Source organism: Canis lupus, chromosome 36 (genome assembly GCF_003254725.2).
Source record: "Canis lupus dingo isolate Sandy chromosome 36, ASM325472v2, whole genome shotgun sequence".
NCBI classification, from domain to species: domain Eukaryota; kingdom Metazoa; phylum Chordata; class Mammalia; order Carnivora; family Canidae; genus Canis; species Canis lupus.
Genome location: NC_064278.1, coordinates 29723337 through 29751088, shown reverse-complemented (window position 1 = coordinate 29751088; position 27752 = coordinate 29723337). Strand labels below are relative to the sequence as shown.

At 40.4% G+C, this 27752-nt stretch overlaps 1 protein-coding gene across 4 annotated transcripts in view; it reads left to right on the top strand.

The window, feature by feature from the left end:
- Positions 1-27752, top strand: part of TFPI (tissue factor pathway inhibitor) — an 89395-nt gene that overhangs the window by 4532 nt on the left and 57111 nt on the right. For 2 of the 4 annotated variants that reach the window (XM_025460444.3, XM_025460443.3), the window contains exons 2-3: positions 7255-7377; positions 17390-17520. The gene's annotated coding sequence lies outside the window, so the exon portion shown is untranslated. The remainder of the gene's footprint in view (positions 1-7254; positions 7378-17389; positions 17521-27752) is intronic. The other 2 variants (XM_035697409.2, XM_025460445.3) reach the window with 1 other exon arrangement.

Below are 27752 nucleotides of genomic sequence, written 5' to 3'. Positions count from 1 at the left end.
AAAGATACAAATCATAAGCAGGCCATGCTAGGCAGGCCAGGGCTCAATCTGTAACACGGATGTTTTAAATATTTGTATTATTTGATTATTTGTAAAGTTGTACATCTTCTCACAAACACCTTAGCCGGCAGATAATTCTTCTAACAAATACTTGTCTCCTCTGAATGTTTTTCTCCTAGTTTCCTGTCTTTTTCTTACTAGTGGGCAGAGTTTCCTCCATAGTCCTAATCCCTGCTATCTTCTTCCAGGCTGTAATTCACCGTCTTGCACTTTCTTTTTTTTTTTTTTTTTTTCCGTCTTGCACTCTCTATTGTTTCCTTCACTGAAGGGAAATGGAAGTAAACATATTTCTATCCTTTGGAGATTTTAATAAGATTTCACATCAAAGTAACAAAAAGTCTCTGTTATTTTTAGTGTGAACTCTATATCTTACCTTTCCCATTGAGGTCTTTGATCCACCTAATACACACTTCTGTGTTAGGTTGATTTCCCGGTAAGCCTTATTTTCCTACAGATATAAGCCACTTTCACAGTTCTACTCCCTATACAATCTGTCCTTGTCCCACAAATTTGTTCAACCACAGCAACCATACTCCAAGTTCCCTCATATTCATGGAACATTGGTTTCTCGACTATCTGTTACATGGTCCTAGTGTTTTGGTTCTTGTTACATGTACATATATGAGGTTTTGATTGTATATTTTTACATTCTGTCTTAATATCTGATAAAAGAGATAACCTTTGTGTTTAGAACCCTCTTCGCTATCTGCGGGCAATAACTCCTACATGAAAAAATTTAAATCAAGCAATAAGATTCTACAAAATTTTTTTTGGAATGTTCATTTAAATTATATTGAATTTATACATGAGCTTGAATGCCAGAAGCTTTCCGGGGTTTATATACAAACACCATCACCATGATGTTCAGAAGATAAGCTAATATCTTCACACGTGACTCATGCTTATTTTTTTTCCTTCTAAATTTGATGATAGAACAACTGCAAGGTAGAACATAGGTCGTATCTAGCTTAGGAGAGTCCAAGAAATTCTATGTTTTATAGAAGATGGGCTAGAAAAGCTGGTATTTATGTAGAGAGTCCCAGTTCAGAGCATCCGTCCCAAGAATAGCAAGCATTAAAAAAATCTGCTCCTATCCATATCTCATGGCTCCCACCCTAAACACTCTCCAATTCCTCCTTATGAAGCGAATTTTAGGAAAATATTTTGCCTTCCATGTTGATTACTTATAGAGAAAAATATATGTATTTTTTGCCTGGCACAAAGCATTCTGGACTTCTTGGCAGTCAAAGCCTACTGCAAATTAATTAGTATTCTATGTTAGTTTGTCATATGACTTCTTTCCAGAGAAACTTTTATTATTAGACATTATAAAAAACACTAAGTTTCTAGATCTTAAAATAATGAGATCTATTGCTTGTATGGACAGCTGCCCTAATTACTGTCGTCGATGTAACATACTCCTTTAAGGCAGCATCACACTCTCCATTGCCGGGTTATCTCCCATTCCTTTGAATCGGGGCTCGCCTTCTAACTTGTGGCTTCCAGTATGATATTAGAAACCTCAGATAGTTATTTGAAGAGGCTGAGGCCAGCCTCCTGAACGATGAGAGAGATGCCAACACAGCTTACAATCAGCACCAACCTCAGAATTGTGAGCTGGGCTGTCGTAGGCCATACAGCTCCAGTGAGCTCTCCGTTGACCAAAGCCATGATCCTGGTGAGACCAGAGAGGATCACCTACCAAAATACACCCAAATTTCTGATCCACAGAATTAGAGTAACTAAAATGGTTGGTGTTAGGCCAGGCTTGGAAAACCACAACCCCTCCCCCCCCAAAAAAAAGAAAGAAAGAAAAGAGAAAAGAAAAGAAAAAAAGAAAAGAAAGAAAAGAAAAGTATGAAAAGAAAAGAAAGAAAGAAAAGAAAAGAAAAGAAAAGAAAAGAAAAGAAAAGAAAAGAAAAGAAAAAAGAAAAGAAAAAAAAGAAAAGAAAACCACAACCCTCAGGCCAAATCCAGCTTTCAAGTTATTTGGGTATGGGATTCCACCTAAGAATCATTTTTATATTTTTAAGAGACAACAATAATAGTAACATGCAAAAGCAACTGCGTGTGGTCCACATAGTGTAAAATATTTACCATCTCGCCTTTTACACTTTTTTAAGTCACTATGTCTAGGTTGTTTGTATGCAGAAATGTATAAAATCCATGTCAAAGCTTGAAACTTACTTGTCAAATGAACCAAAGTGGACTCTTTGGTAGAACTAAATTTGAAAGAAAATCAATGTACACTGAAGGGAATTTTATTCCTTCTCACTCAAACTGCATCCATGAATACTCATATATATTACTTATAATGAAATTACCAAGATCATGTATGCGTACAAAAACGTTTTGTAAATTATAAGATACTATAAACTATAAGGTGTGATGATCGATTTTGAGAATAGAGAGACAAATGATCACTAGCTTCTGCATCATGGTGGACTGTATAGCAAAGGTACTTTCCAAAGTAACTTATTAGCCTTATCAAAACATGAGAAAATAAATCTGCCAAGAAAAACATAAACTTCATTTTTAGACACATTTTCATGCTTTATATATTTTCCACTGATTTCCTATTTTTTTAATGTAGAGTCAAGAATATTTTTTTGTTTTTTTTTATTTTTATTTTTTAGGTTTTTTTTAGAGTCAAGAATTAATTAAAGCAATAATTGCTTATATCAGCTGCATAGACATACATGTTGAATCATATTAGTTTTGCTTAATTTAGTCTAGCTAATGTTGGATGAGTATGCAACTTTTCTATTAACATAATTTTAGCCTTACATGATTTTTTAAAGATAGATATGATGATAGATAAATTTAGTTGTTCTTTGGTTACCATCATTTTCATAAAACTAATATACTCCTTAAGTTATTATTACCTGCTTGGATTCCTAGGAATAAGCTTTTATGCAACATAATTATGTTGCCCTGAGTTGTTACCTAAAGGCCTTAATCATCATTTATCTGAAGAAATGCATATTATATAAATATTTCCAATATTACGAAACAAACATTTTTCTATGCAATCTTTGCTATACAGATTCTGTTATGCACATTAATATGTTCTAATGTCTCTGTTCTATAAAAGTCAGGAATGGTGAGTATGGTATCATGCTATCCTACTCCGCCATGCATAGCTGACGCCCTTATTTACGGGATGTCAGGTGGTTCACCACCAGTGGCATTCCCAAAAGTAGCTTCAAGGGAGGTCAGAAAAAAATTACCTTTATTTGGGAGGCCATAAGTTCAGTTTTAAAATGTCATTATTATAAGAGACGTGGAAAGTGGATCTTGAGTAGACTGAACATGTATCCCAGTTTGCTGGGTAAGTGCAGGTAAAAATACACCTGCTCTTCTAGAATCCCTTCAGATTTAAGCCCCTTCACTGTCAGATGACTTCCAAGTTGGAAAATAAATTATATGGTTTCCCTAATATTAGAGGAAAAGTAGCAATCTTCCCTGCAGATGGTATTATATTTAAAAATGCTCTCCTTACTACCAGTATCAATACATCTTAGACTTAGAACTACTTACCATGGTAAGCAGTTTCAATTGCCAATTGTCTTTCTTCATTACCTATATTTATATTTCCCTTGTTTCTCAGATATAAAGTCAACTTCTTTTCTTTATCTATTATTATAATTCTAATTTGATCCTACTTTATTTGTTCCACATGACTATCAGATCATTTATACTGATGGAAATATTCTTTCCATTGATAATAAACTAATTATAGATAGTTGCAGGATAAAAACTCTCATTACCATGTCTCTTATTAACATCACAGAAATGCATTCACTCAGATTTTACCATGGCAAATGAGGATTTGGTATGCAACGCTTTAGAAATCAACAGAATGCCAAGATGGATGGTTGCACGAGTCACTCTGTATTCATATTAAACACAACCTATCCTTTAAAAAAGCCAAGGATTTTATTAGTGTGTAAGGAAGGTTTTTATGGGGCAGCCCCGGTGGCTCAGCGGTTTAGCGCTGCCTTCAGCCCGGGGTGTGATCCTGGAGACCCAGGGTTGAGTCCCACGTCGGGCTCCCTGCTTGGAGCCTGCTTCTCCCTCTGCCTCTGTCTCTGCCTCTCTTTCTCTAATAAATAAATAAAAAATAAAATCTAAAAAAAAAAAAAAAAAGATTTTTATGTGTAGGTTTCATTACAAAAAGAATTTCTCAACTGTTTTTGAATATATATTACTTAAGTTACCAACACAGTGATTCACATGATTATTTTCCTTCTTGTTCCTTCCAAAATATTTATTTTATAAAGTGAACTACAATTTTTCTACACCTCTGTCATATAAAGTTGATCATGTACTATGACTTTCAGTCATTTACTAGCAAACAACTGACTCACCGAAATATCATGGGTCATGAGGTTTCTGATTCACTGTGCATAAGTTTGCTATTTCATATATGCTTTCCTAACTGGGACTTAGGAAACAAAAAATCATTTTTGTCAGTCTAGATTTTTGAAGACTTTCGTTCAAAAGCATCTTCCCCAGCACCAACAATGAATGCTACTGGTAGATACGCTTTGTACAGAGAGGACAATATCGCTACTATACATGTTCCCTCTACAGAGCACTCAACTGAGAATGAGGCTCACAGCTAGATAATTGCTTATTATATAAAGTATCTTTTAAATTAGAAAGGACCGTACATAAGAAAGCATTACTGAAGCAATACTGAATCTTGGCGGATTTATTTTGGGGAGTGACTTTGTCTGTCTGCTTTTTTTGATTCAGTATGTCAAGTTTAGGTGTTTAGAAATCCTATATCCTAATTCTGAGCTGGAAATCCCAGAGTATTTTTGTCCGATTGCATTTCCATTCAATACAGGGATCTAAAGTTGTGCTCCAATGCCCACACGAATGCAAATACCTAAAACAATTTTGTTTCCCTAGGAAAGTCCTGTGAACCCCAGAATTAATTGTATTGAGAGTCCTATAGTCTCCCCTGCAAACTGTTTCTTCTTTTGTGCCTACAAAACATATGAAGCTGAGAAAAATGAGCATAGAGAAAATGCAAAATTCATTGTTATGTAGATCCAGTTAGGCACCTAGCAATATAACTTGCATAAATAATTAACAAGACTCAGAGGTGTTATGTTATGTGACTAATATAACACACTGGAGTGCCATCCATTGCAGACTTAGGGACAGCTATGTAACAGAGTAATCAGTTATGTCCTCAGTCCAGGGAATAATCAAGAAATTATTTGGGCAGCCCGGGTGGCTCAGAGAGCTAGCACCGCCTTCAGCCCGGGGCATGACCCTGGAGACCCGGGATTGAGTCCCACATCAGACTCCCTGCATGGAGCCTGCTTCTCCCTCTGCCTGTGTCTCGGCCTCTCTCTCTCTGTTTCTCTCATGAATAAATAAATAAAATATTTTTTAAAAAATAAAAATAATAATAAATGTTCTAAGAATATATCCATATATAATCCATATATAATACATATTAATAAGTATATAATCAATCAACCAATCAATCATTGGGTAACAATAAAAGCGAATCAACCATTTAGAGAGTGAAAAAATAAGCCACATACTGGAAGAAAATATTTGCAAAGCACGGCTGATAAAGGACTAGTACCCAAAATATACAAAGAACTCTTAAAACGCAATGTCCTATGTCACAAGGGAATTGCAAATTCAAGCAACAATATATCACAACGCATCTCCTAGAATGGCCCAAACACACCACAGGTTATACCAAGTGCTGGTAAGTATACGGAGCAACAGGAATTCTCATTCATTGCTGGTGGGAATACAAAGTGGTACAGCCGCCTGCTGCCAACGTTTGGCAGGTTCTTACAAAGTGAGCAGCAGTCTTAATCATTTGATCCAGCAGTTGCGCTCCTTGGTATTTACTGATATAAACTGAAATCTTATGTCCACACAAACCCCTACCCACAAATATTTATAGCAGCTCTAGTCATGATTGCCCCAAACTGGAAGCAGCAAAATGCCTCTCGGTAGGTGAGTGGGTGCCCGGTGGTGGTACAGCCACACTCCAGAGCTCGCTAGCCCGAAAAGGAAATGAGTATCAAACCACAAAAAGGCATGGAGCAAAGTTAAATGCGTATTTCCAAGAAAAGGAAGCTTGTCTAAAAAGACTATGTAGCGTAAGATTCTAATTATATGACATTTTTTTATTTTTATTTTTTTTGACATTTTTTTAAAAAAACAAAACTGTAGAGAGACTAGAATGCTTGGAGGTCATCGGAAGAGAGGAATGACAGATGGAACACAGACGGTTTTTAGGGCAGTGAGACTGTTCTGTGTGATACCATAAAGGTCGAATATATGATGCTAGGCGTCTGGCAGACCCGCCGAGCTGTCCGATACAATCGTCAGCCTCAATGTCCACTACAGACCTTAGCACTAACGTGTCAGTATTGATTCATCAATTGTAACAAACACGCCACACTAATGCATGAGGTTAGTAATAATGGAAACGGTTTGTGAGGTGTGGTAGGGACCTCTGTGCTATCTTTTAATTTTTAGTGTAAAACTAAACTCTCCCAAAAAGTAGTGTGTGGGTTAATTAAAAAACAGTCAATCAAACAATGATCATTTACAATATTCATGTCTTTGATGCTGAATTAATGCCTTTCACTGAGAAGTAGGTCATCGCCAAGATGGTTCGTGGCATTATTTATAATTCTGATTGAATATATGGAACAGTGAATATTGACTGAAATGGTGAATGCATAGGTATACTGCAAAATCGTAAAAATTAAGTTGGTGTTGCATGTATCTGGGACAGGGAGGACTTCCCAACCATGCTACTTTGTTCTGTCCACGTCCTTGGGTAATACAATATGTTTATCGTAATTTGTCATTTCTAAAAGCATAGCAGGAAAAGTTAATACAATGGATTTTTTTTTAAAAGTCACGATTTAATGCAATCATGACACGATGAAAAGAACTATGAAACTAATAGGGGTACATACAGAATGTCACATCTCTGGCAGAAATATAGGGAAGATATAATCTGCTAGTAGTTCACACTGAAAAGCAAACAATAAGAGAGTCTTAGCTGAACGCAGGTGCAATACAGTCTATCCCTAACAAGGGGTTGTATTTAATCTGCCTTAATTTTTTTTAATTTCTATTTTTCTTTTTTTTTGTTGTTTTTTTGTTTTTTGTTTTGTTTTGTTTTCAAAAACAAAGAGAGGAAATAAGCCAACTGTGAACTCCACTCCAGCTGGTTAGACCGCATCTGGAGTATCCTGCTCAGCTTTTGCTGCCTCATTTTAAGAGAGCCATTGACAAGTTAAAGCATCTTCAGAAGAGGTAAGGTCTTGAAATTTGTAATATGAGAGCTGAAGAAATGAGAATGTTTAAGCCATAAAGGCATAAATAACCAATAATAGTTACCTTTAAATACTTGACATCTCCCTGTGGAAATAACTTTTTTTTTTTTTTTTTTTTTTTTTTTTTTAGCTTTACAGGAAAACTAGGAGCAACAGGTGAAAATTACAGGGAAACCCATTTTATTTCATTGAATTTCACTTAGGAGAACATAAGTTGTTCACACAGAACTTAACTATATTAACATAACACAAAGACATTTATTGATGTATTTTATTTTCAACATAATTAGAATCCATCTATTCTTATGCAACATCTGTAAAATAGAATGATAGAAATCTTGAAGGAAAAATATACAGGTTTTGCCACTAATTGCCTATTATGAAATTATAGATGGATTATGTCAATGGCTCTCCACATGAAAGGCTCAGAAGTGCGTAATTTCTCCTTGTAATATTTAAAAAGGACTCCTTTCATCACTCAATTATATGTGCATATTGTCTCAAGTGAAACATGCAAAGATGTAGGAAGAAAACTTTCGTCATCTCCACTCATCCATCTCCTTTCCCACGATTGTTGACTTAATTTCAAAAGTCTTTTGTATGTTCTTCCGAACTTCTCTACATTCATATGAACATATTAAATACATGCACATGTAGAGGCCATTCTTTTTTTTTGCTAAAATATGGATCACAAATAGGACACTTAAACTTTGAAAAAAATCCTCTTCCCCAACCTACTGACCATTCCTCAGATCAGAAGCCTTATTCAACCTTTCTTCTGTCTCATTGTTCGAGTTTTTTTCGTTTTATACTGAAATCATGCTGCCTGCAACCAATCATCTTTGTACGTGTGTGTATTTCACTACCATCGCCTTTATTTTTCCATGATATTATGCAGAAACATTTTTTAAAATGGAAATGCTGGGATAAAGAGTGTATTGTTCTGGTAGTTTAATAGATGTTACAAATTACTTTTCAAAAAAGTCGTAGCAGATCATGAACAACAACGAAAGAGAGTCCCATTTTCCCCGGGGTGTCATAGCGTTGGGTATTACCAGGTGTGGCAAAGTTGAAGACAAAAATATTAATTATTGCTTTAACTTGCATTCCTGTGAGGTTGAAAATATTCCTAGAGATCTTGTCATTGTTTTATTTCTTCTATGAAGTTCCTACTGTAATAGGGTTATCTAGGATATGCGCTGTTGATACATTAACCCAGAAACTTCGATGGCTTAATGCAGGAGAATTTTCTCTCTCAATCATGTTACACACCCGAAGTGGATTAGCAGCAAATCTAGATCCACAGTCACGTAGGGACTGAGACTGAAAAAGGCTCTTCGGCGATGTATCCGAGCCACCCGTCGTATTTGCCCCCAAAGAGTCTCCAACAATTCCAAGGGCCGTAGAGGAGACATATCAACGCCTCCAACAGTATCTGTGACCTCTTACGCTAACTGGTCTCATGGTACCAACCTACTAGTAAGTCTGGGAAACCCAAATGAGCTATATTTGCTGAATATCTGATGGCCACTAACCATGTCTGCAAAAACTGCCTGTTTTCTAGCTTAATATTTTTCTTTTCCTAAATGAATTTATCAGAAATATTTGTAGGAGATATGAATTTTGCATAATTTACATTATAAAGATACATTTGTTTAGCCTTTATTATTATTATTGTCAGCTACTTTGTAGCACCTTTTGCCATACAATAAAAACGTAGATTTAAATATATCCCTTTTATATTTTTCAGACCTTTTGTATTTCCTGAATACCTTCTGTGTTCAGTAAGACCTATAGCAGGTCATTTTTCTATTGCTTTTGTAGAATATCTATTCATTTTCTTCACATTTGAATATTTACTTCATTGACATTGATTTTTAAATAATGAAGTAAGAATATGGCTTTTCTTCGGTCAGATGATTAATCTATGCACAGCAACATTTGCTAAATAAACAATTTCCCACTGAATTAAAATATTTTTTTCATAACACTGCATTGATTCCTTTCCTGGCTTTTTGTATTTTCTACTAGTTACTGTGCACCTCAGTGAGACAATACACTTCCTTTTGCACACGATGTTTCATACTCACTTTGTTTATCTCGTAAAGCAAGCACAGAATCTCTGTCAAATCTTCTTCACAATTTTACTAGATGTAGTTCTTCTGAACTATAAAATCCCATTTAAAATCTAAGGTAGAATCAAATTGTTATGGAACTGCTTGAAATTATTCACTAATTTTGCAATCACTTCTACGTAGCTACATGGTTTCTCCATCTTGTGCAGGGCTTGTTTAATGCCCATCAATAAGACACTGCAAGAACTATATAGATATTCCATTTTTGCCATTAAATTTTATTTATTGTTATTCTATAATTTACTATTTATATGATTAGTATTTACTGCCATAACAGGGTATTTTTGCTTCCATTTCTCAATGGTGATTATGAATAGAGATAAATGCTACACTGATTTTTGTATGTGTATATTAACCTAAACAATCAACAAATCTCCTTGTTGATGTGCTTGCGGTTTCTTCAGTTTTCTAGGCATTCACTCCAGTTATCTATATCTAAGAGTAAGTTTCTCTATTTTAATGCATATAAAAAAAATTTTTTATTGTCTTGTTGCATTATATAGAACAGCTACTGTCCAACAGAACTTTCTGTGATAATAGAAGTGTTTTAAATCTTCACTAACTAATGGGGTAGGCTCTAGGCCCACATGGCTAGTGCAGCTGTGGAATTGCCTTCTAAACTCCATTTAATTGTAAACTATTTAAATTAAATGTTCACATATGAACAATGGCTACTGCGTTGGACAGTGCAGATCTAAAGTGCCAAAACGAATATTGAAAAATATCATGATAATGGACATCTCTGCCTTTTAAATTATTTTTAATTATATCAGCATTTCGCTGTTTTATGTGTTGTTTGCTAGTTTTTCCGTGTATTTGTGTGTGTATCAATATTCTTAATTGTTTTTAAGCAGTTTCTGTCCATCCCTCTTTCCTTATTAACGTTTAGAAATTTAATTCAAATTGGATACAGAAGTTAAGTAAATATTTTTTAATTTATGCCAAAAATTAAATTTAAAAAAATTAAAGTTTTTCTCCTTTAATGTGTATATGTAAAAAATATGAGTATGTGTAATTGCTTAAGATTGGTGCCCTAATTGTGAGCAAGACATATATTTCTGTCTAAATCCTTCTGTTTCTGATGTTATTCTTTTCACACTATGGGAAAATATATTTCTAATCAATGTATTTAGAAAAATAATAGTTCTGGGGCAGCCAGTTCTTGGCTCAGTCGGTCAAGCATCTGCTTCAGCTCAGGTCATGACCCCAGGGTCCTGGGATGGAGCCCTACATCGGGCTCCCTGTTCAGCAGGGAGCCTGCTTCTCCCTCTGCTCCCTGCTGGTAATCTCTGTTGTTATCTCTCTCTCTCCCTCAAAAATAAATAAATAAATGAATTAATTAATTAATTTTAAAAATCTAAAAAAAATAATAGTGCTAAGTGAATTATTCTAGAGCTTCTTAATGTGTTATAATATTGAAGTTATGACAAATGTATAAAACGACAAGAAACACTCCCTTTTTCTATGCTATACAGCATTTCATATTACATAAAATTTTAAGGCTTTTGTCATAAAGCTTTAATGTTTAAACAGAGCTGTTAGTAAACCATAAGAACCTTGTTTTTGCATGTGAGATTTAAAAAAGACAAATACATTATGAACTGGGAAGAATAGTATTTTTTAGTGATTGAAAATTTTATTTCATTCATGAAAGTTTTTACTAAATTTAAATAATGGGGGACCTGGGTGGTGCAAACATTTGACTCTTGGTTTGGGCTCAGGTTGTGATCTAAGGGTCCTGAGATCCAGCCCAGTGTCAGGCTCTGCACTGAGCCCAGAGTCGGCTTCAAGTTCTCTCTCGCTCTCTCTCTGCCCCTCCTGCTCAAGCTCTCTCTCTCTCTTTCTATAAAATAAATAGATCTTAAAAAAAAATAAATTTAAATATCTTTAAAACTAAAATATATTCCTCTTCTTGACTTTTGATTACTAAGAAATTAAAGAACAGATCAAGAAAATAAAACATTATGTCAGAGTTACCACGTAGTAGTTAAATTCTTTTGCAAATTTTGCAGTTGTATTAAAGCGAGTTGCATTAAAACTCATTTATTATTGGGCACCTGTTTCCATAAAACTTAGTTTATAAGACTGTAACAATGTAACAAAGGATGACAGATCAAACTCAAGTAAATATAAAAATATTGTAACAATATTTTTTTCTTTTATAAAAATCTGGAGAAACTTGTAATCATTTGGAATATTTTTGCATAATCAGCAACTGCTTCATATTGACCCTAAATTTCAGAAAGAAAGTTGAATGTGATGCCTATGCCAACATGAAACAATTAAAACGGGCTTTTACTTGAAATGTTTCATTTCTAACCAGCGTCTTACCCGAGATAAGCAGGGAAGCTCCAATTGTAGGTCAAATAAAAATTAGAAAGTCCATGAGCTGAAAGCTCCTTTTCATGTCCCCCCTAGATTAAGTCTGAAGAGCCCAGTCCTCCCTTCCCAGTCCTCCTGGCTGGGAGAGCTGGGGTCCAGTGTGGCCTCCTTGCAGATCCTCTGTCCCTCCCCGCCGGCTGTCCCCCCTTTGCAACCCAGGAGGGCTCACCAAGGAAAGATTTAAGACAAAACCAAAAAGCCCGGCACCAGGAGCCAACAGTTGTTGTTTGAACATCGAATGTCTCCAACGTTGTGTAATTTAGCTTCACGGTCACTGAAAAACATAATTTCATCCTGTTTTACGCTATGAGCCTAAACTGCTCTAGAAACATTAAGTTTCTTCCTGCAAAAAAATTTTTTTGTCATATAGAGAAGGAGATGTTAAAAAAACAGTCCACTCGGGGCGCCTCTGGAATGATGATTTGATCATGAAACCTTGAGGTACTCGCACCATGGCAGGTGTTGAACAGACACTTGTGAAGTCACTGCACCAAGCGTGTACCTAGGGAGGGGGCTGGTGGCGGTTTGCTTTGTGAAGGCCCTGTCCTCCATGACGCTAATGAGGCCAGAGTCGGCCCTGTCCTCGGTGACACTAATGTGGCCGGAGTCGAATAAGAAATGAATGAAGAGCGACTGGGGAAGCTCTGGGGTGGAAGAGGTGGGAGCGAACCAAAGGCCTTGGGGGGCTCATGCACAGGACCTGACACAGGACAGGAGTCGGGGAAATGTCCCGGGCGCCGGGATGGACTTAGGGCCGCGGCCCTGTGGGTCAGCTTTGGGCATGTTCCTCCTTGGTCCTCCCTGGGGGGCCGCTTCTTCCCCAGTTGGCATATGTGTCCTCTCATCTGCAACCTGCACCTCGGCCATCACCCTCCTATACTTGCTACCAAGTCCATAGTATGTGTAGGAAGCCCCAATTTTTTTCTGTTTTTAATGCTTCTCTCCTAAATACACATGCTAGTACATCCAGCCTGTGTCTGCTTGGGTATTGCAGCATCGGTTCGCCTGCAACTGCAGTAAATTATGTGCTGGTAAGGAAGTCAACGCCATTGACAATTCTGTGAAATAAAATGCCTGTAGCAAGGGTGCTGGAAAGTTCCCGGGTGGGATGATCACTGTCACTGGGGATTCGAGGCAAAGGCACATGCACACGCGCTAAGAGGACTCGCAGCCCAGGACCGGATTCTCACAAAGGGTCTCGCTGTGGAGCCGAAAGCATCTTCACAGTAATTAGCACCCAAAGCCACCCGGCGTTGCCAGGCCGCGGGGTCGCCAGGGTCCCCCAAACTTAGGGAGGCCGGAAAAAATGCAAAACAATAAAAAGGCCGGACTATAAGTATATCTAAAGTATATCTAAAACCATTAAATAAAAAACGAGCAACTAAAAGCATAAAAAAAAAATTCACGAAATCATGAGAAAAGGTGGAGTTGAAAGAAGGTCATAGAGAACTTCAAAAATTAGAGTGTGAGCGCTGCAGCCGGACGGTCTAGGGAGTCGGGCCAGCGGGTTAGGCGCAGAGCCGGGAACTGGGGGGCTCGGGCCACACCCCGCACACCCCGAAGCTGGCGCCGGGCTGCACCCTGAGCCCTCCTCCCGGGAGGGAGCACCCCGGGCCCCTGCGGTGGCTCCCGAGCCGCGTTCCCCGCAGCACCTGCCGCATGGGGGGGCGGAGTGGGGGCCCCTCAGCAGGCCTGAGGGGCGGAGGCCGCGGACCCCGGGGAGCTCAGGCGGCCCAGGTGAGCCCCGCACCCCCCCACACCTGCCGCACCCTCCGAGGCCTCCCCCTACCCCCCTGCACCTGCCGCGTCCCCCCCCAGGCCTCTCACCTGGGCCCCGCCCCCCTTTGCACCTGTCTCGCCCCCAGGGTCCTCCCGCCTGGGCCCCGCCCCCCTGCACCTGCTGCACCCCCCGGGACCTCCCGCCTGGGCCCCGCCCCCACCCCGTGCACCTGCTGCCCCCCCCAGGCCTCCCACCTGGGCCCCGCCCACCCCCCCATGCACCTGTCGCCCCCCCCAGGCCTCCCGCCTGGCCCCGCCCCCCATGCACCTGTCTCACGCCCCGGGTCCTCCCACCTGGGCCCAGTCCTCCCAGCACCTGCCGCCCCCCTAACCCCACCCCCCCACGCTTCCTGCCTGGGCTCCGCCCCCCCCTTTGCACCTGTCTCTCCCCCCGGGTCCTCCCGCCTGGGCCCCCCCCTGCACCTGCTGCGCCCCCCGGGGCCTCCCGCCTGGGCCCCGCTCCCCCCCCCCCCCCGTGCACCTACTGCGCCCCACCCCAGGCCTCCCGCCTGGGCCCCGCCCCCCTGCACCTGCCGCGCTGCCGGGTCCTTCCACCTGGGCCCCGCCCACCGCCCCCGCACCTGCCGCCCCCCCCAGGCCTCCCGCCTGGGCCCCGCCCGCCCCCCCATGCACCTGCCGCCCCCCCAGGCCTCCCTCCTGGCCCCGCCCCCCATGCACCTGTCTCACCCCCCGGGTCCTCCCGCCTGGGCCCCGCCCCCCTGCACCTGCCGCGCTGCCGGGTCCTCCCACCTGGGCCCCGCCCACCCCCCCGCACCTGCCGCCCCCCCCAGACCTCCCGCCTGGGCCCCGCCCGCCCCCCATGCACCTGCCGCCCCCCCAGGCCTCCCTCCTGGCCCCGCCCCCCATGCACCTGTCGCCCCCCCCAGGCCTCCCTCCTGGCCCCGCCCCCCCATGCACCTGTCGCCCCCCACAGGCCTCCTGCCTGGGCCCCCGCCCGTCCCCCCGCACCTGCCGCCCCCCCAGGCCTCCCTCCTGGCCCCGCCCCCCCATGCACCTGTCGCCCCCCCCAGGCCTCCTACCTGGGCCCCGCCAGCGCCCCCGCACCTGCCGCCCCCCCAGGCCTTCCGCCTGGGCCCGCCCTCCCGCACCTGCTCCTCCTCCCGAGGCCTCCCCCTGGCCCCCTTGTGTGTGCGACCCGGCGGTACCTGCCGCCCACCACAGTTCCCGCGGGTGTAGACGACGGCTCTGCTGACTGCTGAGCCCGTGTTGGGGCGCCAGGGAATCCCCCTCACTCCACTGACTGTCCACAACGCCTGTCTAGCCTGAAACAACGCTCAGTTTAAATTTGTATTTTCTTTGCTTCTTCTTTTCATTCTACTCATTCAATTTTGGGAATACGATTGGCTGCGTTGACATTTTGTACTGTTCTTCTGCTTCCTTTTGCTCCAACATTTCCCCACGGCCAGGCCTTCCCTTTAAGTCATCTTCTTCTTCTTTCTTCTTCTTTTTTAAAGATTTTTATTTATTTATTCATGAGAGACACAGAGAGATGCAGAGACCCAGGCAGAGGGAGAAGGAGGCTCCCTGCAGGGAGTCTGACGTGGGACTCGATCCCAGGACTCTGGGGTCATGACCTGAGCCCAAGGCAGAGGCTCAACCACTGAGCCCCCACGAGTGCTTTTATATTTTAAAAAAATTTAATATCTTTAAATTTTTTCTTAACTATTGCAAATTTTGTTTTTGAGTCTCAGGAAAAGGAAAATATTATCAGGGATAAAAACACTATTTTAAATCTAGTCAACACAAGATTGATCAAGATCATGATCACAGACCTGGTGTCTTTCTGTCCTTAATCATTAGCCAGCCATGCTGCTAGGCAAGGCGCTGCATCCTTTTAGATTTAATTACTCATCTTTGTAGGTGAGATTTGCAGGTGAAATTTTTTGATTCTGACCTTAAATACTCTGAAACATAAATTAAGACATTTAACATGTTGTCAACAGAGGGCGGTAATTAACCACAAATAGCCCCATATTCGCCAAGAGCAAGAAAGCAATCATTTTCATAGAGTTTGAAGGAAGACACTATTCAGAGTATCACAGTTTTCCTTACTATTTCTGAAGATTTTGACACTATTCCAAATTTCTCCCATTCAAATAAATACTCCCCCTAAACATTGCTTTTTCTTAAAGAACTTCAGTCTTCGCATTAGGAAGATGAGACATAAAAGAAGGTAGAATAGAAAGTGAGTTTTGTGATGACAAGGCCAGGCCTCTTTGATGGGAATCAGAATGTGGTTTACTCTACACTTTTGTGGTGGGTGTTGAGAACGTAGTGCCCACTGCAGAGATCACAGAACTGGGATTGCCACAGTTTTATTATTACTTAAAAATTTTATTTTAAAATTTATTTATTCACGAGAGACCCAGGGAGAGGCAGAGACACAGGCCGAAGGAGAAGCAGGCTCCATGCAGGGAGCCTGATGCTGGACTCGATCCCAGGACCTCGGGGTCATGCCCTGAGCCCAAGGCAGACACCCACTGAGCCACCCAGGTGCCCCTGTTTTTTTTTTTTTTTTAAGTTTTTAAAAATTTTATTTAAATTCAATTGGCCAACATATAAGACCCAGTGTGGTTTTTAAACTATGTCTGTCTACTTACTGCCTGTAAGTGCTAAACTCTGGCCAGTTGAATTAAGCTTTCCAATGTTCAAATTTCTTCAAATTAAAAATCATAACAATCACTACTTTAGAGGATTAAGGATTAAAATAATTATTTGTAAAAGGTAGAGCAGACTACTAGGTATATATAGGGATGATCAATAATTTCCATTAATACCATCATCATTATTATTACTGTTATTATCATATTGTATCATACAGATTTCCTTACTTCAATACAATGGCCTAATAATAGAGGAAATATTGCATTTCTCTTTTCTTATAAAAGATTTTATATATTTATTTGACAGAGAGAGAGGGAGAGAGAACACAAGCAGGGGGAGCGGAGCAGCAGAGGGAGAGGGAGAAGCAGCCCCCCTCCCCCCCCCCATGAGCAGCAAGCCCAATGCAGGGCTCCGTCTCAGGAACCTGGGATCCTGATCTGAGCTGAAGGCAGACACCCAGGCGCCCCACATTTTACCCTTAAACATGTATATGTATGTATATATATATATGTATATAAATGTGTATATACATACACACAATGTATATTATTGTGTGTATAAGAATAATATATTATTCTTTTAACAAATAATGACATTTTATTTTCTTGAGCCAAATTTTGGAAATTTCACACATGTTTTAATAATCAAAGATAAATATCAGTGTACCTTTTACCTCAATTTTAAGCTTTTTAAGAGAAAATCCGGGGTATTAAATGAGAACTCATAAATTAAAAAAAAGCACACCAAAAATGCAAAAAAAAAAAAAAAAGAAAGAAAAACCAACAAAGAATATAAATAACACTTCACAAAAGAAAAAATGAAAACGTTTAATAAGAAAATGAACACTTGACTTCATCATTACTCAATGGACTGCAATTTGAAATTTTTGTATGTTTTGCCTGTAAAACTAAGAAAAAAACTTTTTTAAAAGTGTCTTTGAAGGAGTTGGTATATGGGTAATATCATAAGCTGATTTATGATAGTTTGTTAAACACTGATTTGAAACTTTCTAAAAGTTTTAAGAAATTAATCAAGATGTGAAATGAATAAACGTTTGTTTTTACATTTCAGATATTGAAATTAGTGAAAACCTCTACAAGATAAATTAACACAATTCCGTATAAATTAAGGAAATAGAATTTTATGTGAAGCTCTTGGAATAACTTTTTTCTAAGCAGCTTTAAAAGGAGATATTTTATAAGGTGAGATTCTCTTTCGTTTGCTGTAATCATTATGTCATTAGTGACATTCGGTTTATTGCTCTAAAATGAAGGTTTCAAGGAGACAAGGGTTTTACTTGTGTCACTCTTCAGTGTTTCCTTAGGTCCTAGATCAGAGTTTGTTATACAGTTAATAGTAAATATGTTCATGTTGGGTAATTATATGCTGTTTTATTTTAGTTTGAGATTTTTCCTAAGAAATTTGTCGGCAAAAAATATTTCAATAAAAACATATAAAGTTATGAGAAATAGCTTTTTAAATCTCTAAAACAAAGTTTATCTCTTTGCAATATTTTTATGATTCCTACAAAAAATCCTAGTCAAATTATGCCTGCCAACCACTCTCGCTTTTGTAGCAGTGTCTTGTGTCATTTAGACAAAGGGAGACAGATGAGCATAAATCCACATTAAGTGAGTCCTTTATCTTCAGAATTCCAATTGGCGGTGAGCAGCATTTTGGGGGAGGGGGGTTTCTTTTAGAAAAGACGAGTGAAAACACAAATACTTAAGAGACAAAAATAAAAACACTTTTGTTTTGAATAAAATAAATATATTGAATGAAGAATTATTACCCAAGTAGTTATTTCATATCAGATACTTAGAAACCAAGTAATCAGGGTCAAGTAAAAATGACAAGGAATACTCCATTTCTTTTTAAACTATTACCTGTTCCACTTAAAACTTCTTTGAGATAAATTGTCGTAAACATAATTTTTAGACCCTAACACTGTACAGATTCATCAAGCACACATTGCAGGCAGACAGCAGTTAGACTTCTACTCACAAACTTGAACCCTGGGGGAAGAAAACAAATAAACAAACAAACAAAAAAAAAAAAACTTGAACACTGGGCTAAGTCTTCTCTCTCTTTTCCTTTTTTTTTTTTTTTTTTTTTAAAGATTTTATTTACTTATTCATGAGGGACACACACAGAGAGAGAGGCAGAGTCACAGACAGAGGGAGAAGCAGGCTTCATGCAGGGAGCCCCATGCGGGACTCGATCCCGGGACACCCAGGTCACGCCCTGGGCCCAAGGCAGACGCTCAACTACCGAGCCCCCCAGGCATCCCTAAGTCTTCTTTTTAAGTAGACACACCACACTTGGTGCATGTTCTCCTCTTCCTAAAGCTCAACAACCCTACTGTTCCTGCTTGACTTTCTCTGATTCTGTAATAACCAGAGGAAACATTATCAGTGAGAATCTCCATAGTTTTAAGCCCCACCCTGTCCCATCCCGAAGAGTCTTAGCTCCTGGGAGGTGAATCTTCTGCTGGTGTCACGGTACGACTGGAGGACATCACCATGGGCCTCATGGGATACAGAGGTCCACGGATCCGTGGCATCAACCTGGCTGACTTCGTGAAGAAAACAGGCCTAGTTCCTGTGACATAAAATAGATAATCGATACCCCTGTGGTGACAGGACTACAGACTTTCTAGAACATATTTCCTGTAAAGTGTAGATCCTTTCCTTTCAGTTAAAAGTCGAAGCTTTCTAACAACAGGATGTTGGCATACCAAACAATGAAACGTTTGCAATTAAATAACACAGAACTATTAAAATAGTGTATTTGAGGACTATGTACTGTGGAAAAAAAGATGTAAAATGATTAAAAACAGACTGCGTATGGATAGACACGGTGCCATTTTGAAAACAGACATAAAAACAGGCACATAACGTACATGCATGTGCATAGAGCTCTCTCTCTGCTGAGAATATATCATTTTTGTGATGCCTCTAGTCAGGCGATGTATAGGAGTAATGGTTTATTCGAGTTTGGTCTTTTCTATACTTTCCCTATTTTTAATACTTAGCAGTTACTCTTACTTAATCGGCTATTTTATTGAGTGCTATTTTATCTTATCTGAAATGCAAATGAGCTGAAGGAATGCCCACTTCCTACATCTAGATGAGCTTTGCAGAGAAGCCACGTTGTCATAGGCCCAAAGCTCCCGGAGTAGAATTTCAGAGGAATAACGTGGGACAGGGCATGGGTCAGAGTAGGGCCCGAAGCTACAAGACCCTGATACCCTGAGGTTTTCCAGAATTGGGCTCAGGGTTCAACAAAGCTTCTAACTGGAAGTAGATGTTGCCCCCTAGGGGTGTTAGATATGCCAAAGGGGCACTTGGCAGGCTCAGTGCCTGAAATAAATCTTGGTTTCGGCTCAGGTCATGTGGTCAAGCCCCGGGTTGGGCTCCACATTGGGCATGGTCCCTGCTTAAGATTCTCCGTATCCCTCTCCCTTGCCCCCCCCCCCACCCCTCAACCTCTTAAAACAAAATTATCTGAGACATTTTTAGTTGTCGCCCTCAGGGGAGATTTGCCCCTGGCATCTGATATAGAAAGGCCGGCCGTGTTTCACGGGGCCCAGGAAAGCCCACTGCACCAAGGAATCATCTGTCCCCAAATGTCAATAGTGGAAAGGTCGAGAAATCTGGGATAAATATAAAGTTAAGCTGCTGGGGAGGCCAGCAGATTGGAGGAGGTTGTAGCGAGTTGAGTCAGCTGTGCTACTACCCGCTCTGCAGAAGCCCACAGCTTCCCAAAATTGAATTCTGTTCTTATCCGGAAGGATGAGCGAAGAGTCTACAGGCCTGGGTCTCCCTCAAGTTAGTTGATGTTTGTGGGGAGCTGAGGTTAGGGTCACAGAGAGGACGAGGCTGACTGGCTGTTCTCCCGTGCACTGAAGCTCAGGGCAAGGTCACAAGTCACATCGCCCGATCCGCCCGGCTCGCAGGGGAGGGCCTATGAAGGGGGGGCTTTCCTGGCGCCACATCAGATGTGTTCCAAGATCGAAACGCGATGTCACAAGGTGTAAAGTGTCTTCGAGACTACATTTTTTTTTTAATGTGCCCTTATGTTTATTGCAACATTATTGACAATAGCCAAGATGTGGAAACAGCCCACAGTTCTTACAGTCAGATGTAGACACAACCAAAAGCATACTGGGTTGGCCCAAAGGGCCCCGTACACAAGATCACATTAGTTTCCCTCCCAGCTGTGACCCTGAAGCCCCACCCAAGCATCCTTTCTTGCCCACGACCCAGTAGGATGGGGACTCCGGGGCCTATAGCCAACAGGGCCTCCATCCTGCTCCCACCCGCGGTTCCATAGCACACCAAGGATGCTCTTACAGCCTCCACTTTATTAGGCACACGGTTCACAGTCAACGAAGTTGACCCTCTGCCTCTAAAGAGTGACGTGGCCTCCCCCCAGAAGAACCTTATTTATTCATTATCCTCACGATACAAAGGAAACGGAGGCAAAAATAAACCCCCTTTGAGAGTAAGATTCTGAAGGTATTTGTCGCCCTACATGTCCGGGCAGCCAGCCCAGGACAGTGCTGTGCCCCAGTCCACGCAGCCCGCCAGGGCCGCTCACCGGCTTTGTGATAAGGCCACTGGGAAGAGCAATCAGTGCCCTTAGAGGGGATACTTTCATTGGTTCCACACACCTGTTACACTAGCACTAACTGGTTGTCGATTCTCCGAAACAGGTAGTGAAGCCACCCAGGAAACACTTAGGCCTTTCATGTGTATTGACTCTGAAAATCACAGAAAAGAACAGCCTCATTTCATAAAAGTAAAAGACTCCCCACTCTTCTAGTCAAAGACTCCCCACTCTTCTAGTCACATTGGGATAAAAATGGTCAACTAATGTTTCCAGAACTTACTGTTTTGTTTTTGTTTTTTTTAATGTTGCCTTGATGCCATATTTTCTGCCTTCATTTTGGCAGATTTTAGAATTTCAAAAATTAAACATTTTGGAGACAATGAACAGTGGAAACGTTCTCTATCTAGTCTCTCGTTGTTATATGTTCTGGTTGATTTTTAGCTTGAATATTCATAAACAAGGAAAAGTATCAGAAATAAAATGCCAAGAATCCAAGTAATGATCATGTACAATTGATAAATCTTAACATTTTCGTATTTTCTATGTATTTTATATAAAGGTATTGACATTTTGCTGCATAGTGTTTATATAAAATATAGTATGCAGTATTTTTATATAAAAGACATAAAAATATTACAAATACAGTTGAAGATTGCACTATTTTTTATAGCCTGTCCCAGTTGTATTCCTCTCCTTTCCTTTCCAGAACAACCAACTAACATAAATGCATCTCCTTTCATTACACATGCATCTTTACTTAATATATGGTATTAATATATGGTATTTCCGTAATATATGGTATTAATATATGGTATTACTATGTTTCCAAAGTTAGGGAAATGATGTTCTTCATTTTGCTTATTATTTTTTTTTAAGATTTTATCTTTAAGTAATTTCTATACCCAATGCGGAACTTGAACTCACAACACCAAGAGTCACATGGTCTACCGACTGAGCCAGCTGGGTACCCCATGTTTTTTGTTTTTCTGTTTTTAAGATGTTATTCAGGAGAGATACAGAGAGAGGCAGAGACACAGGCAGAGGGAGAAGCAGGCTCCATGCAGGGAGCCTGACGTGGGACTTGATCCCGGGACCCCAGGATCATGTCCTGCTGAAGGCTCAACTGCTCAACTGCTGAGCCCCCCAAGCATCCCCCAAGGTTGTTTACTTACTGATTTATTTTTGAGTCCTGGACATGTTCACAGATATTCATGAATACCTATTTTTCCAAATAATATTCTATCAAATGATTGCCACAACGTATTTATCTATTCCATGTTGACTGATTTTTTTGTCTTTAATTTTACATTTTTACAAAAATACTGCACTCTATATCACTGTCAATATCTACCGGTTCACAAAGCAGTGTGTAAATTCTTTTAGCATAATAGAGGTGGAATTTCTCTATTTCTAGACTTTACATAATTTAGAAATTGCTAGAAAGGTAACAAAACATTTAAAACAGAGAGGGAGTGCAGCCTAATAGTTAAGGCCGTATGCTCAGAATTCGGACTATCTGGATTCAGATCCCACTTTCATTGATTAGCTGTATGAATTTGCACAAATGAAGGAACCATTTATCTTTATCTCCAAATGGGAGAATAGTATCACCCATTCCATGATGGTCTCTTAAATACGACGCATGGAGAATAATGCCTGGCACCAAGTAAGTCTTAAGTAAACATCAAGGATTGTTACTATGTCTGCTATTTATATTATTGTTTTTATATGTGTAGCTACGTTATCCTTCATCAAAGAGTAAGAAGTGCTCAGGGGTTTTGAAGACTGGACGTGATTTTCTAGTTAGTGACGTGATTTTCCAGTTAGTCCAGTTCTTTCACCCGACGTCGGGATGTCTTTAGGACGTCATGCCTCCCACATGCCACTTTCCCTCCTTTCTTACTTTTAGGAATGGGCACACTCCTTACCATAGGATGGCTTATCTTTTTAAACTATAATTGGTAGGAAAGTTATCCTAGTTTTAAGCTAAAACTATGTGTCCCCAACATCTTCATCCACCTAACTCTTCTCTCTGGAGCACAATAGACTAAATTTACTGTCATTTCTACACAATCACCTCCTGAATACTTTAAGGTAACGCATACTATGACTTCCCACACTTTGAGTTTCTCTTCTTAAAATTAAAAATCCTAGCTTACATCAGTATTTTTTAGACATAAGATACACAGATGTGTATGCCTTAAAAAACTAGGTTTTATCTCACTACCCTGAACCCATTCTGCTTTAACAGTGCTCTGTAAAAGTCGGTCCAGATAGGAGAGGAAAATACTGCAAAGTGAAGAGTGCAGTACTTGAGACCTTCTTTGAAGAGTTGTGACGATGATTAGAAATATGTAAAAGGCTGGGCACTAGAAGGCATGGCAGCTGTCCTCTGGAGGACCCCTGGCTTGGATGCCCGGCACCATTTCCTCTCCTCTTATTCCTTATAGAGAAGACCCCATTGGATCCACCTGTTCTTGCCTCACCATGTTATCATTAGTCCCTTGTCTCTGTCTCTTCATCTTCATCTCCCTGCCGATTACTCTAATTCAGGCTTTGCCACCTGTCTGTCACTTGGAACGTGGCTATCATCCTGCTTCTTGAGAACAAAGCAGCCTAAGTAACGTTGTAATCTCAATACTTTGTATAGTGTCTAACACATAGATGGACTAAAAAAGTTTTCCTTTTTATATAGATTTTTAGAAAGACTTTATTTAAGAGATAGAAAGAGAGAGATAGAGCACAGGCAGTGGGGAAGGGTAGAAGGAGAATCAGGTTCCCTACTGAGCAGGGAGTCCGATGTGGGGCTTGATCCCAGGGCTCCAGGACCAGAGCCTGAAGTGAAGGCAGATCCTAAACCATCTGAGCCACTCAGGACCCTTAAAAAATAAAAAGTTTCAAAGAGAGAAAAAAAAAAGACATATGAAGTTTGTCATATGTCTTGACAAGACATATGTCTTGATATGGATCAAGTACCCAAGGTTGAAAAAAAAATAAAAATAAAAATAAAAATAAATAAAAAAATAAAAAATAAAAAAAACAAAAACAACAACAACAACAACAACAAGTACCCGAGGTTGTTGTGACCTGAGATTGTGTGATACTTTTTAAACAGACATAAAGCATAAAAATGCACCTCTTTATTCATGTTTTAGAGACACAGATATACATTCTAGATTGTGACCGGAGTTAAACCAAATAAGATGAGGGGAAAAAAAAAAAAAAAAAACACATTGATGAAGGTGAAGGTTCTAAGTAATCTCACCATGTTGTCTAATAGGACATGTGACTCTAGATTTCTGGAAAGAAAAAGCCAGGAATTCAGCTTGTTTTATTTTTCCTCTGAGACATCACATTTTAAAAATATCAATAAGTAGCAATAACTGTGAAATGCAATGCCTAAGCACCGATGACACAAAAATGTAGCTTTCCCTATTTTCTTAGTTAATATGAAATTTTATCTAATAAGGAAAATCATTTGCTCAAGATGTCTGCCTGTTAATAACACAAGTTATGACTGAGTGTCCGGAGGAGAATCTCCTGAGAAGGCGAAATAACCCTCAACTGTGACTAGACGTTCAAGGTCCCACGATACCACCACTTCTCAATGATCATTCTCATAAAAAAGAAAGAATTTTACTATTAATAAAAATATGAATGAGATGAAGCAAAAGCTACATCAGGATTCTGGTTCTCAGGTTTATATGTAAGCACTCATTTTGATTTCGATGTGAAAATTCAACCTCATTAGAGAAGAACTTATTTTTCTATAATTGGAGTCAGCTTGTGACCATAAAATTCCTTAAAGACCCTTTTGTTATTACTATCTTGCTTCCTAAGAATTTACTTTGAAACATGCTTCAAATTGACTGGTGTTTAATTTTGTTTATACTGGTGTTTACCATCAGTCAATTTCCGGAAAGCATTTCCCCAAAATTACTTCATATCCTGCAATGAAGTGCATAGGAAAGAAAAAAAGAAAGAAAGAATAGGGCTTCAGAGAGACAGAAGGAATGGGGCTCAAGGGTCCAATTTAGTCTAGCATGCAGGGTTACATAAATCAATAATATGGATGCAGACAAAATAATACATCTTTGAGGGAAGAAGGTATATAGGTAGAGAGTATATTATTTATTTCTGCCTAAGTTATGCTTGATAGCAAACTACCTAAAACTCTACTGGGGCTTTTACCAAGAAATGGCTTATTTTCAGTCACCTTTGTGGCTCATCCGTGTGGGTGCCCCATTTCTTCTTTATTGTGAATCCAGTTTAGGTGAATGACCCTCCTGTGGGACAGGAGAGTCATTTGTCAAAGAAAATGAAAAAAAAAAAAAAAAAGAAGAAAAAAAGTATAGAACCATAGAATTCATAAGCTTCCCGTAAAGCTCATAAAAATCTGTTTAGCTGCTGCTTATTTGTTTTTTTACCCGCTCGTTCTATTAGCCGAAGCTCACAATATAGAAAACTTGATGTCGACGTGGACGCAAAATATACTCTTATCCCCGGTTATCAAACTGGGACCCTAAGGGAGGAGAAGTAAATATGTGTGAACAAATAATGTAATCCACCACAGAGAGAAGCAGAAAAAGAATCTAAGTATTCCCTTTCTCTCTGGCATGCGTCTAATTCCCTGTTTCCCTATAAGAAGAATTGCTTTTTTGGGGGGAGATCTCTCTTTTGGAGACTAAGAAAATTAAGGTACTTAATGGTTAAAACAATATTATTTTTTTACATTAGTAAAAATAGGGGCTTCATAGCTCAACTTGTTAATAATGAAATTAATAGAGGCAACTTTGCACCCATGTTTCTCTGTGTCAGATCCATCACACAGGGTTTCTATGAATACAGTTGGATGAAATTTAGAAGCCATTCTTTTTTGGAATTTGAGATCTGAAAAGGTAGACAGCTTCCAATTGTCGATGAGTCTTCCGTAATCCTCTTTCGGGAAAGTGAACTACAAGCAGTACAGGGTTTAGGTTCTGGATAAAGGTCAAGGGCTGAGACAAGGAGGCCCTCAAGCACTCATCCCTCACCTAATCCATCAAAGACCTGAGTAGTCACACTCTGTGTGATGAGTAATTAGTTGAAATGTAAAGTAATAGAATGTCTGATCTTTCATCATAGTTGAGAGTAGACAGGAGTGCATGAGATGAGTGTTGGATGTGATAACGTTTAATTTTGTGCAAGATGTTCATGAAAACTTCTGTATTCTTCGATTTGTGACATCCTGTCAAATTCCACCATTCTCTATCTTGGAACAATGCATACTGTTCTCACAATTCCTTTAAGGAGCTAACCTTCCGGATTTGTCTCACTCGTATAGAGTTACCTGAGCTTGCTGAAATAGTCGATATATTTTAACGGACGAGATTCTTAATGAATAAAATTAGGAAATGTTTCCTAATACATAGGACAAATAAAGGGGGGGGGGAGACGATTTTATACTTTGGATAAGAAATACACAGACTCACAGTAGGAGCCTGGAATGTTACTTGAATTGTGTGAGAGCTGGAAGGAAACAATGAACAGAGAATGGTAAGGAATGAAAAGGAGAGGACGAAGTCTTAGGTGGGGGCTTGAGACACCCAGGTAACTGGTTGGGTACGAAGAACTTGAAGATACAATGGCAAATAGTCAAACTGTTGGTGAGAAACATTTTTATCCAACTAACTGAGACTTGTACACAGTGGAATGCAAACTGGTGGTAAAACCACAAGAAGGAGCTCACGCAAAGCTCGGGAAAGAGAAAAGCGGGGTCCACGGAGCCGGCTGTGGCAGGCTGTCCTATCGTGACAGTCATTTATGGTCTTCGGGACAAGAAGATGCCAGTTTGTGCAAGTGTATGGAAACAAAATAGTGAAAAGGTCTCACCAATGCTAAGCACAACACAAATATGAAATTGATGATCTCTGGGAAATGGATTCCCGCTCGGCTGTTGCTCCTTCAGGTAGAGTTCCTTCCGTAATAAAGAGCAGAGTTCTTCAGTGACGTTAGGGTGTTAAAGAACAAGAACTGAACGCAGGAGATATGAAGATCTGATGGGCTTTATTAAGCAATTCCTGAATTTGGCAGCCTCCCATCTAGAAGAGAGAGCAGGGCGCCAAGGAATCGTACAAAATGCAAGGTTTTTATAGGAAGGAGGGTGGGACAAGAAAGACGTCAGTGAATGGGAAGAAAGGACTGTTCCAGGTAAGGCCACCCTTCCTTAGGGTTAAGGACATGAGGCATTATTAGGTGGATTAGATGCCTCTGGGGAACGTGGAGGGCCCAGCGACAGGTCACCTCACGGGCGCTTCTCAGGAACTTCCTGAGGAGCCAGTTAAGACTTCCACGTCGGGGGAGGTGGAGATTACAGGTAGCTGGTGTGAAGCCCCAGTTTGGTGACTTGGCCTAAGGGATGCCATTTGGGGCCTGCGGTTTCCCTTAACAAGGGAAAAGGGATTGAACACGAGGATGCATGTTCTGAGTACTTAGAAAAGCGCGAACCAGTCGTGAAGAAGGCCTTTGCCCTAGAGCTGGGGCATCCCTCACCTCACCCGCCCGGTCTTGCTCTTGCTTCCTTCCGTCCCTGGCTCCTGGGGGCCGCACACTCTCGCTCACCACCAGCCTCTCTCACCTGGCTGTCTCGACACCATCCCCTTGCACGCGCCACGAGCTGCCTGCCCTTCTGCCATCTCAGCGTGTTAGTGAAGACACGGGCACTTACTGTATACTTTTCCTATAGCTCTTAGTTCAAGTGCTTAAAGAAGAAATCTGACCGGCTGAGCTTACCTCGACCTGGGCAGAGCCTGTAGTTAGCCCAAACAAGATCAGTGTCTAT